General features: G+C 56.7%; 1 long non-coding RNA gene across 1 annotated transcript; it reads left to right on the top strand.

Moving 5' to 3' along the window:
- Nucleotides 1-967: 967 nt before the first annotated feature.
- On the top strand, nucleotides 968-8,905 carry LOC129044754 (uncharacterized). The gene is made up of 3 exons (XR_008504756.1): nucleotides 968-1,097; nucleotides 7,241-7,517; nucleotides 8,724-8,905. It is a non-coding gene; the product is annotated as an uncharacterized LOC129044754 (long non-coding RNA).
- The last annotated feature ends 658 nt before the right edge of the window (nucleotides 8,906-9,563 follow it).

The raw sequence follows: 9,563 nt of genomic DNA, 5'->3' as shown, positions 1-9,563 counted from the left end.
TGGGGCGGGGGCCATGGTGTTGCCTCATTCAGACACTTCTGTTCGCTGGTCCCTGGATGACAGCTTCAGGGGGCAGCCAGCACCGAGGGAGGGAGGAGCAGAGGCGAGTGACACGTGAGAGTCAGGCGCCCAGAGCCCAGGCCTCACCCTGCGCCGGCTGTGTGATCTTATACAGGTTGCTTGCCCTCTCTGGGCCTGCCTGATTTCCCTCCTGTGAACGAGGCTGTGGCACGGGGCAGGGTGACTGCAACTCCCTGGTCGCTCCTGCTGCCCTTGACCTCGTGACCCGAGCGTGCCGGCTGCCTTGCGAGCAGCTTGCCCGTGGGAAGTGGAGGGTGAGGTGGAAGGAAGGCCGGCTCCAGCCTGCCCGGGGAGGGTGGCTGCAGCGCCGGCCCCTGGGAGCTCCTCATTGTGACAGGACCTTAGGGGAAGAGGAGAGGAAGTGGGAGGGCCTCAGACCCCCCAGCAGTGGGGGAGGGAGAGATGGGGCCAAGGCCAGCCTCCCCCAGCTGTCAAGGCCACCCCGGGAGACTGGCAACCCCTGGCTGAGCCGGGCCCCATGGGGATGTGGGTGCCTGACGGGACAGTGGCTGTGTGTGTGTGTGACAGTGGGTGCTGTGGTCCCATGGAGCAGGGGACACAGCCGTCCCGGCGCAGGGGGCTCCTGCTGGGAGCCCTGACTAGCCTGGGAGGGTCCCAGGAACTTGGTGGGCCCCAAGGAAGCCCCAGGCCATGCTGTGGGGGTGGGAGTCCTAAGGCCATCGGGCCTGTGTCCTTCACCTGCTTTTGTCACATTCCCTTGAAAGCCTGTCCTCCAGTTCCCGTAACGAAGTTCCACAGACTGGGTGGCTTAAAGCAGAAATGCATCCCCTCCCATTTCTGGAGGCCAACAGCCTGGGATGCAGGTGTCAGGAGGGCTGCGCTCCCTCAGGAGGCCCTTCCCGCCTCTCTGTACAGCCTCTGCCTCCCTCACTCCAGCTTCCCTGGCCTCTGTGCCTTTCCTGCTGGCACAAGGACACTTGACATTGGGTTTAGAGCCCACCCGAGGCCAGGGAGTTCTCATCCCAAGATCCCCACCTTAATTCCATCTGCAAAGAGTAAGTTCACACTCTGAGGTTCCGGGTGGATGCATCCTGGGGGGCCACATTTCAACCCATTCCCAATGCCAGGGCCCTCAGCCGGGGCCGCCCCTCTGCCCTGGCACTGCCGCTGCCTCCCCAGGGGTTGCATCCAGCCCCCAGTGACCTCAAGTCGGTTTCCCGGGGAAGCTGTGGGGAAGGTGCACCTGCAGAGGGGACACCCTGGGTAAAGGCCAGGGGGCAGGGCTGGGTATTCAGGGTCCCGGCTGTGCACTTGCTCCACTCTGCACGGGTGGCCTTCCTTGCCGTGGATGTGAAGGCTCCAGGCCTCAAAGCCAGGGGCTGGGCAATGGGTGGCACTGGCCACAGTCAGGGCTCAACCCAGGCCGGGCATAGAAAGGAGACACCGCCTGTGGACCCGAGGGCCTGGGAAGCCTATGGCGGGAGCGTCCCCAGCCCCTGAGGCACGACCAGGGCCAGGCTAGGGTTTCTCGAGCTGGTGCCTGCACTGGGTCCTTGCCTCACCAGCCTGGGCCAGCCTGGGCCAGCCCATGGCCCGGCTCCCAGGGTGCTGCAGAAATGTCCTTTTGTTGGCTGAACAAAGCAGCTTTGAGCTGGGCCCTTATCTCAGGCCACACTGAGATGGGCTGGAGCCGGCTAGCCATCCTGGAGGGGCGCCCCCAAGCAAGGAGAGGCAGAGAGAGGCTCTCCAGGGATGCAGCAGGCCCATCAGATAAGGCCCTAGGCAGGCACAGTGGGCATGGGCAGGTACAGGTGAGTACAGGTGGGCACAGGCAGACACAGGTTGGCACAGTTGGGCACAGGCAGGCACAGGTGGATGCAGGCAAACTCTGTCTCTGCCCCGCCCTGCCAGGCACTGTCTTGGCTTTCGAAGGCCCCAGGTGGCTCAGCGTGGCTGGGAACCCGAGGAGGCGCATGTGGGCTTCCCTGAGCTGGGCCAGGATAGAGGGAGGTGGCCCTCCCTCAGTGACAGGTGCCCAGTGGGTCAGGGGCAGCTCATGCTTGGCCCATCCCTGGGTCTCTCTGGAGACAAAGCACCTGACTCCAGGCACCTTGAGGGCAAGGCCAGGAAGGTGTGGCTGGCAGTGTCCCCTTTGCCCACCTATGTCTCAGGGAGCTGAGAGGCCTCAGAAACACACGCTGCCCTGTCATGCTGTCCCAGGACCTGTTTCAGGCTTCCACAGTGCATGGTGCCTACCAGGAGAGACTCCAGTGCAGAAGAACAGCCACAGGGGCCAGTGGGCCACACAGCAGGCCTGGCCCCACCTGTGACACGGGTGGCAACCTTCCCCAGGAACATCCAGTGCCTCCTGCCTGCAACAGCCCACAGGGCACTGGATACAGAGGCGGTCAGTTGGCTCATATGCCATGAGGCTCCCTCCTTCCTCCCTTTTTCCTGTCTCCCTACCTCCCTTATCTCTGTGTCTGGTGTACAGCTGGGCTCAGACAACATCTGTTGAATAAATGGATGGATGAATGAGTGAATGAATGAGTGACCAAATGAGTGAGTGACTGAATGAGTGAGTAAGTGAATGGATGAGTGATTCAGTAAGTAAATGAGCAAGTGAGTGAGTGAATGAGTGAGTGGGTGAGTGAGAGACTGAATGAGTGAGTGAGAGTGAATGAGTGAGTGTATCAGCGAATGAGTTAGTGAATGAGTGGGTGAGTTGTGAATGAATGAGTGAGCAAATGAATGAGTGAGTGAATGAGTGAGTGACTGAGTGAGAGTCAATGAGTGAGTGAATGAGTGAGTGAGTGGGTGAGTGTGTGGGTGGGTGAGTGACTGAAGGAGCAAGCAATTGAATGAGTGAGTGAATGAATGAGTGAGTGAGTGAATGAGTGAGCGAATGAGTGAGTGAGTGAATGAGTGACTGAATGAAAGAGTGAGTGAGTGAAGGACTGAATGAGTGAGTAAATGAGTGAGTGAGTGAATGAGCGAGTGAGTGAATGAGTGAGTGAGCGAATGAGTGAGTGAATGAGTGAGTGAGCGAATGAGTGAGTGAATGAGTGAGTGAGCAAATGAGTGAGTGAATGAGTGAGTGAGCAAATGAGTGAGTGAGTGAATGAGTGAGTGAGTGAGTGAATGAATGAGTGAATGAGTGAGTGATTGAAAGAGTAAGTGAGAGAGTGAATGGGTGAGTGAATAAGCAAGTGAATGAGTGAGTGAGTGAATTCTGAGTGAGTGAATGAGTGAGTGAGGGAGTGAATGAGCAAGGGAGTGAGTGAGAGAGTGAATGAGTGAGTGAGTGAATGAGTGAGTGAATGAGTGAGTGGGTAAATGAGTGAGTGAATGAGTGAGTGAATGAGTAAGTGAATGAGTGAGTGAATGAGTAAGTGAATGAGTGAGTGAGTGAATGAGTGAGTGAATTCTGAGTGAGTGAATGAGTAAGTGAGAGAGGAAGTGAATGAACAAGGGAGTGAATGAGGGAGTGAATGAGTGAGTGAGTGAATGAGTGAGGGAATGAGTGAGAGAACGAGTGAGGGAATGAGTGAGTGAGTGAATGAGTGAGTGAATGAGTGAATGAGTGAGTGAATGAATGAATGAGTGAGTGAATGAGTGAGCGAGTGAGGGAATGAGTGAGTGAGTGATGAGAGAGGGAGTGAGTGAATGAGTGAGTGAGTGATGAGAGACGGAGTGAGTGAATGAGTGAGTGAGTGATGAGAGACGGAGTGAGTGAATGAGTGAGTGAGTGATTGAGTGAAGGAGTGAGTGAGTGATTGAGTGAAGGAGTGAGTGAATGAGTGAGTGAGTGATTGAGTGAAGGAGTGAGTGAATGAGTGAGTGAGTGATTGAGTGAGCGAGTGAGTGAATGAGTGAGGGAATGAGTGAGTGAGTGATTGAGTGAAGGAGTGAGTGAATGAGTGAGGGAATGAGTGAGTGAGTGATTGAGTGAATGAGTGAGTGAATGAGTGAGTGAGTGATTGAGTGAGCGAGTGAGTGAATGAGTGAGGGAATGAGTGAGTGAGTGATTGAGTGAAGGAGTGAGTGAATGAGTGAGTGAGTGATTGAGTGAGCAAGTGAGTGAATGAGTGAGGGAATGTGTGAGTGAGTGATTGAGTGAAGGAGTGAGTGAATGAGTGAGTGAGTGATTGAGTGAAGGAGTGAGTGAATGAGTGAGAGAATGAGTGAGTGAGTGATTGAGTGAATGAGTGAGTGAATGAGTGAGTGAGTGATTGAGTGAGCGAGTGAGTGAATGAGTGAGGGAATGAGTGAGTGAGTGATTGAGTGAAGGAGTGAGTGAATGAGTGAGTGAGTGATTGAGTGAGCAAGTGAGTGAATGAGTGAGTGAATGAGTGAGTGAGTGATTGAGTGAAGGAGTGAGTGAATGAGTGAGTGATTGAGTGAAGGAGTGAGTGAATGAGTGAGTGAGTGATTGAGTGAAGGAGTGAGTGAATGAATGAATGAGTGAATGAGTGAGTGAGTGATTGAGTGAAGGAGTGAGTGAATGAGTGAGTGAGTGAATGAGTGAGTGAGTGATTGAGTGAAGGAGTGAGTGAATGAGTGAGTGAGTGATTGAGTGAAGGAGTGAGTGAATGAGTGAGTGAGTGATTGAGTGAAGGAGTGAGTGAATGAGTGAGGGAATGAGTGAGTGAGTGATGAGAGAGGGAGTGAGTGAATGAGTGAGTGAGTGATTGAGTGAAGGAGTGAGTGAATGAGTGAGTGAGTGATTGAGTGAAGGAGTGAGTGAATGAATGAATGAGTGAGTGAATGAGTGAGTGAGTGATTGAGTGAAGGAGTGAGTGAATGAGTGAGTGAGTGAATGAATGAATGAGTGAGTGAATGAGTGAGTGAGTGAATGAATGAGTGAGTGAATGAGTGAGTGAGTGAATGAGTGAGTGAATGAGTGAATGAGTGAGTGAATGAATGAACGAGTGAGTGAATGAGTGAATGAGTGAATGAATGAAGGAGTGAGTGAATGAGTGAATGAGTGAGTGAATGAATGAAGGAGTGAGTGAATGAGTGAGTGGGCAAGTGACTGAGTGAAGGAGAGGTAGGGGGGAGTGAGGGGAGGCCCAGGCGGGGACGGGTATTTGCAGCAGGGTGTGCTGGCTCCTAAGCGGGTCTTGGGTTGGGCCCCCGAGGCTGCAGTTGAGCACAGCAGAAGGGCACTGCCAGCAGGAGGCTCACCCTGCTGGAGGTCCCAGTTTGAGACTGGAGCCTCAAATGGTCTGGGGGCCTGGCTGAAGGCAGAGCTGGGCAGACACCGTCCCTGCCCTGCTGGGGCTGCCCTGGCCACCGAGGGCCCCAGGTGGCTCAACACAGCTGGGAACTGAAGGAGGCACCTGGAGTTTGAGGGAGACAAACTGCATGGGTCCTGTCTGAACAAGCTCATTTCAGCACCCAGTGTATGGGGCAGGGCCCCCGTCCCCGGCCATGCTCAGTGGCCAGAATGAGCCCTGAATCCCAGCTGAAGGCAGAGGTGAGGGTCCCAGAGGTGAGGGTCCACATCTCCTTCGGAGGCCAGGCGCCTGGCCCCAGTGTGGAGCTCCAAGCCCCTCCCCCAGCACCCAGCCACGTCCCCTGGGAGGACCAGGGGCCCTGCGATGTGGGGCCACCACCCTCCCCCTGACCCCTGGCATTCAGCCAGGCGGGGGAAGGCCAGCATGTCCCTCCTGTGGTGCCCCGCCCACATGTCCCTCCCCAGGCTGGGGTGGGCGCAGCCTCATTGGAGCAAACGGTTCCTTCCTTCTTGCCTGTGACTGGGGTCTCAATGTTTCCCTTGCCTCCCACGGGTCCCCCTCACTTTCCCACAAGCATTTATGGCATAAAAATAACTTCTTTGGGAATGGCAGTCCCTGCAGGGCTCATGTGGGCCCCCAGCCTCAGGGACCTCTGACCGCAGGCCCCGCCCCAGGCCAGGCCCCTGAACGTTGCTGGGTGGGGAGAGTGCTCCCCAACAGAGCTTCCCGGCTCGGCTTCCTGAGAAGCTGCCTGGTCCAGTCTGCAAACTTGCAGGTGAGGGTCTGTCCCACGGACCCCGGGGAGTGGGATGAGAGGGCGGCCCCTTCCAGCCTCTTCCTTGTCACATTTTACACTCCACGTTGATGGTGTTCTCAGGGGACGTGGCTTGGGACCGACAGCCTCACCATGTCACTCGGAATCATCATGCTATTGTGAATCAGAGTCCCACAGACACAGCCTCCCGCCAGGAAATCAGGGTTCCCCAGGGCAGGGCTCCTGGGCCACAGCTGTGGGGGCGCCTGGCAGCTCGCCTGCTGCACTACAGCGGGCTCAGGTTGTATCTGACTTTTCAGAGAACGGCCTTGAAATTCTCATCACTCAGGAAGAGAAATAGCTAGCCCCGGTGTGGGGAGGGGCCCAGAGCCTGGCTCATGCCCCGAGGCCACCGCCACACCCCACCCTCTGGGCCTCAGTGTCCCCCAGCCGTGTTTGTGGGGATTTCAGCAGGAGGTGCTGTCTGGGTGTTTGGTATCCGGGAGGTGCCAGGCCAGCAGTGCAGCGCGATGACCGCATGGTCACGACAGGGATGCCAATGTGCCACACACTCCCATGCTGGCACCGTCAGAGCTGGCTGGTTTCCACCTGTCCAAAAACATCTTAACCAAAGCCTGCGTTCTTGCGCAGATTTACCCCGTTTATGGGATTACTTCTTTAGATGCAATCAGCATTTTCTGGAAGACTGGGAACACTTATGGGTCTTTTTTTTTTTTTTTTTTTTTGAAATGGAGTCTCGCTCTGTCGCCCAGGCTGGAATGCAGTGGCACAATCTCGGCTCACTGCAAGCTCCGCCTCCTGGGTTCACGCCATTCTCCTGCCTCAGCCTCCTGAGTAGCTGGGACTACAGGCGCCCACCACCGCGCCCGGCTAATTTTTTTGTATTTTTAGTAGAAACGAGGTTTCACCGTGTTAGTCAGGATGGTCTCGATCTCCTGACCTTGTGATCCACCCACCTCAGCCTCCCAGAGTTCTGGGATTACAGGCATGAGCCACCGTGCCCGGCCTTACACTTATGGGTCTTGAAGTCAAAGGAGCCCGTGGTGATGCCGCCAGCACCTGGGGTTTGTCCGAGCCCCGCAGCTCCTCCGGCCCTGGAGCCTGGGCACTGCTCACTGGGATCTCTGATCCAATCTCACCTCTTTGTGTGTCCATCCTCAGACAAATACCTGTTACGTTCTAGGTGCTGAGGACACAGCGTGAGAGAGAAAAGGACAGACGCCTCCTTCTTTCTGGAGCCTGGATGGGGCGGACGGGCACGGGGGAAGCCTCAGCCACTGTCTACTCAGATTTCCACACACCACTGCCGAGTGGCCTCCTGTTCTCTGTGTTTGTGTCTCCTCTTCTGCCTCTTAGAAGGACACCTGTCACTGGATTTAGGGCCCTTCCAGGTACTCCAGGATAATATCATCTGCTGGAGATCCCTTCCTTGATCACGACTGCGAAGACCCTAATTCCAAGTAAGTTTCCAGCCGGGCTTTGTGGCTGCTCACGCCTGAAATCCCAGCACTGTGGGAGGCCAAGGCGGGCGGATCACTTGTGGTCAGGAGTTCGAGACCAGCCTGGCCAACATGGTGAAACCCCGTCTCTACTAAAAATACAAAAATTAGCTGGGCGTGGCAGTGGATGCCTGTAATCCCAGCTACTCGGGAGGCTGAGGCACGAGAATCCCTTGAACCCGGGAGGCGGAGGTTGCAGTGAGCCAAGATCGTGTGAGATAGAGCGAGAGTCTGTCTCCAAAAACAAACAAACAAAAAACCAAATAAGTTTCCATCTGCACATCTGCAGGTTCCGGGGCTTAGGAGGTGGACATGGCTCTTGGGGGCCACCATTCACCATCTGGCTCACTGCTCTGGGGAACAAAGGCCCCCAGTTACTCAAGGGGCGTGAGGGGACTTCCCAGCAGAGTGCTGCGGGCCAAGGGTGGGAAGCCAAGAGGCAGGGACCACTGTGTCCTCTGGAGTGGACGAGGGGGCACTGAGGAGCGGATGAGGGTGTGGCCCTCCTGACAGCCCAGCCTCAGCCAGAAGTGGGGACCCGAGTCCCGGGCTTTGCCCTCTCCTGCCACCCCACAGGGCCCAGGCCAGCCTTGCCACGACCCTAAATCTCCTTCCTACTCCTGCCCTCACCTCAGCCTCTCCGGAGACAGCCTCCTCACCACTACTCTGGCCCAAGTGGGGAAAGCCGCACCGCCCTGGGCTCCCAGAGTGAGTCAGGTCCCTTCTCCTTGCCAGGCCCAGCTGGCAGTGAGGTCCTTGGCCTGGCACAGCACCTCATGTGCAAACACGGCTTGATGAAAGGGCAGGAATTAAGCTTTGGTAGGGAGACTGAAAGAGGAGAGAGAAAAGCATGTGGTGGTGAAAATGGAGGGAAGGCGGGGGGCTGGCAGGGGGCTGGGTGCAGCCCCAGATCGCGTGGAGTCCGGGCCCCGGGCTGGGCAGGCTGGGCCCGCAGCACCTGTTTTTGCGCACAAGGCCTGCCCTGACAAGGTGTCCTCTGCCGGATCCCGGGCGACTGTGCCTGTCGGGGGTCCTGCCAAGCTACCCGGTCGCCTCCACACCCTGTTATGTCTCTGCAAGCATCGGTGTGTGACGGCAACTGGCAGAGCTGGGCAGGCAGGAGGCCTCTGTCTGGACCCTCAGCCTCTGCCTCGGCTCCTCTTCCAGGCGGCTGGACTTGCTCCCTGATACCCCCAACCTGCAGACACGTGGCCTTGGATTCAAGCGGGGCTGGGTTCCTCGGCCTCTGCCAGGCCACCCCACCCTCCCCCAGCTCCCGGCAGAGACCAGCACCCAAAACACTGCAGGCCGGCAGAACTGGAGATCAGCAGACCCCAGAGGTGTAGACCTCCCGGCTCCAGACCTGGTCCTCCCCGCCCCACTGGTGGTGCGGCCTCAGGCCAGTCTGCTGCCTCTCTGCGCCTTGCCTTTCTTGCTAGGACTCAGGCCCAGCCTAATGAGAGAGGGTAAAACCAGACAACAACGGCAGGTCCTCCACCTGCACCTGGCCCCTCGGAGGTGCCCAATAAACACCGGTGCTGACGGTTGTGCCTGACTCCCCGTCTCCTTTTGTGATCTTCCACAGATCACGCTGCTGCTTTGTGCCTCAGTTTCCCCATCTGTACCACAGGAGGCTGGATCAGATATCGCTAAGATCTTTCTAGAGCAGCACAGCTCAGTTGCTGATGTTCTAAGTAACCGAATTGTGTCCCGGATGCTGAGGTGTAACAGCCTTATCAGGGCTGGGCATGGTGGCTCAGGCCTGTAATCCCGGCACTTTGGGAGGCTGAGGCGGGCGGATCACCTGAGGTCAGGAGTTCAAGACCAGCCTAGCCAAGATGGTGAAACCCCCATCTCCATTAAAAATACAAAAATTAGCTGGGCGTGGTGGCGCATGTCTGTAATCCCAGCTACTCAGGAGGCTGTGGCAGGAGAATCGCTTGAACTGAGGAGGCGGAGGCTGCAGTGAGCCGAGATCGCACCACTGCACTCCAGCCTGGGTGACAG

Source organism: Pongo pygmaeus, chromosome 13, assembly GCF_028885625.2.
Source record: "Pongo pygmaeus isolate AG05252 chromosome 13, NHGRI_mPonPyg2-v2.0_pri, whole genome shotgun sequence".
NCBI classification, from domain to species: domain Eukaryota; kingdom Metazoa; phylum Chordata; class Mammalia; order Primates; family Hominidae; genus Pongo; species Pongo pygmaeus.
Note: the sequence above shows the minus strand (reverse complement) of the source record. Positions and strands in the feature narration are given on the sequence as shown.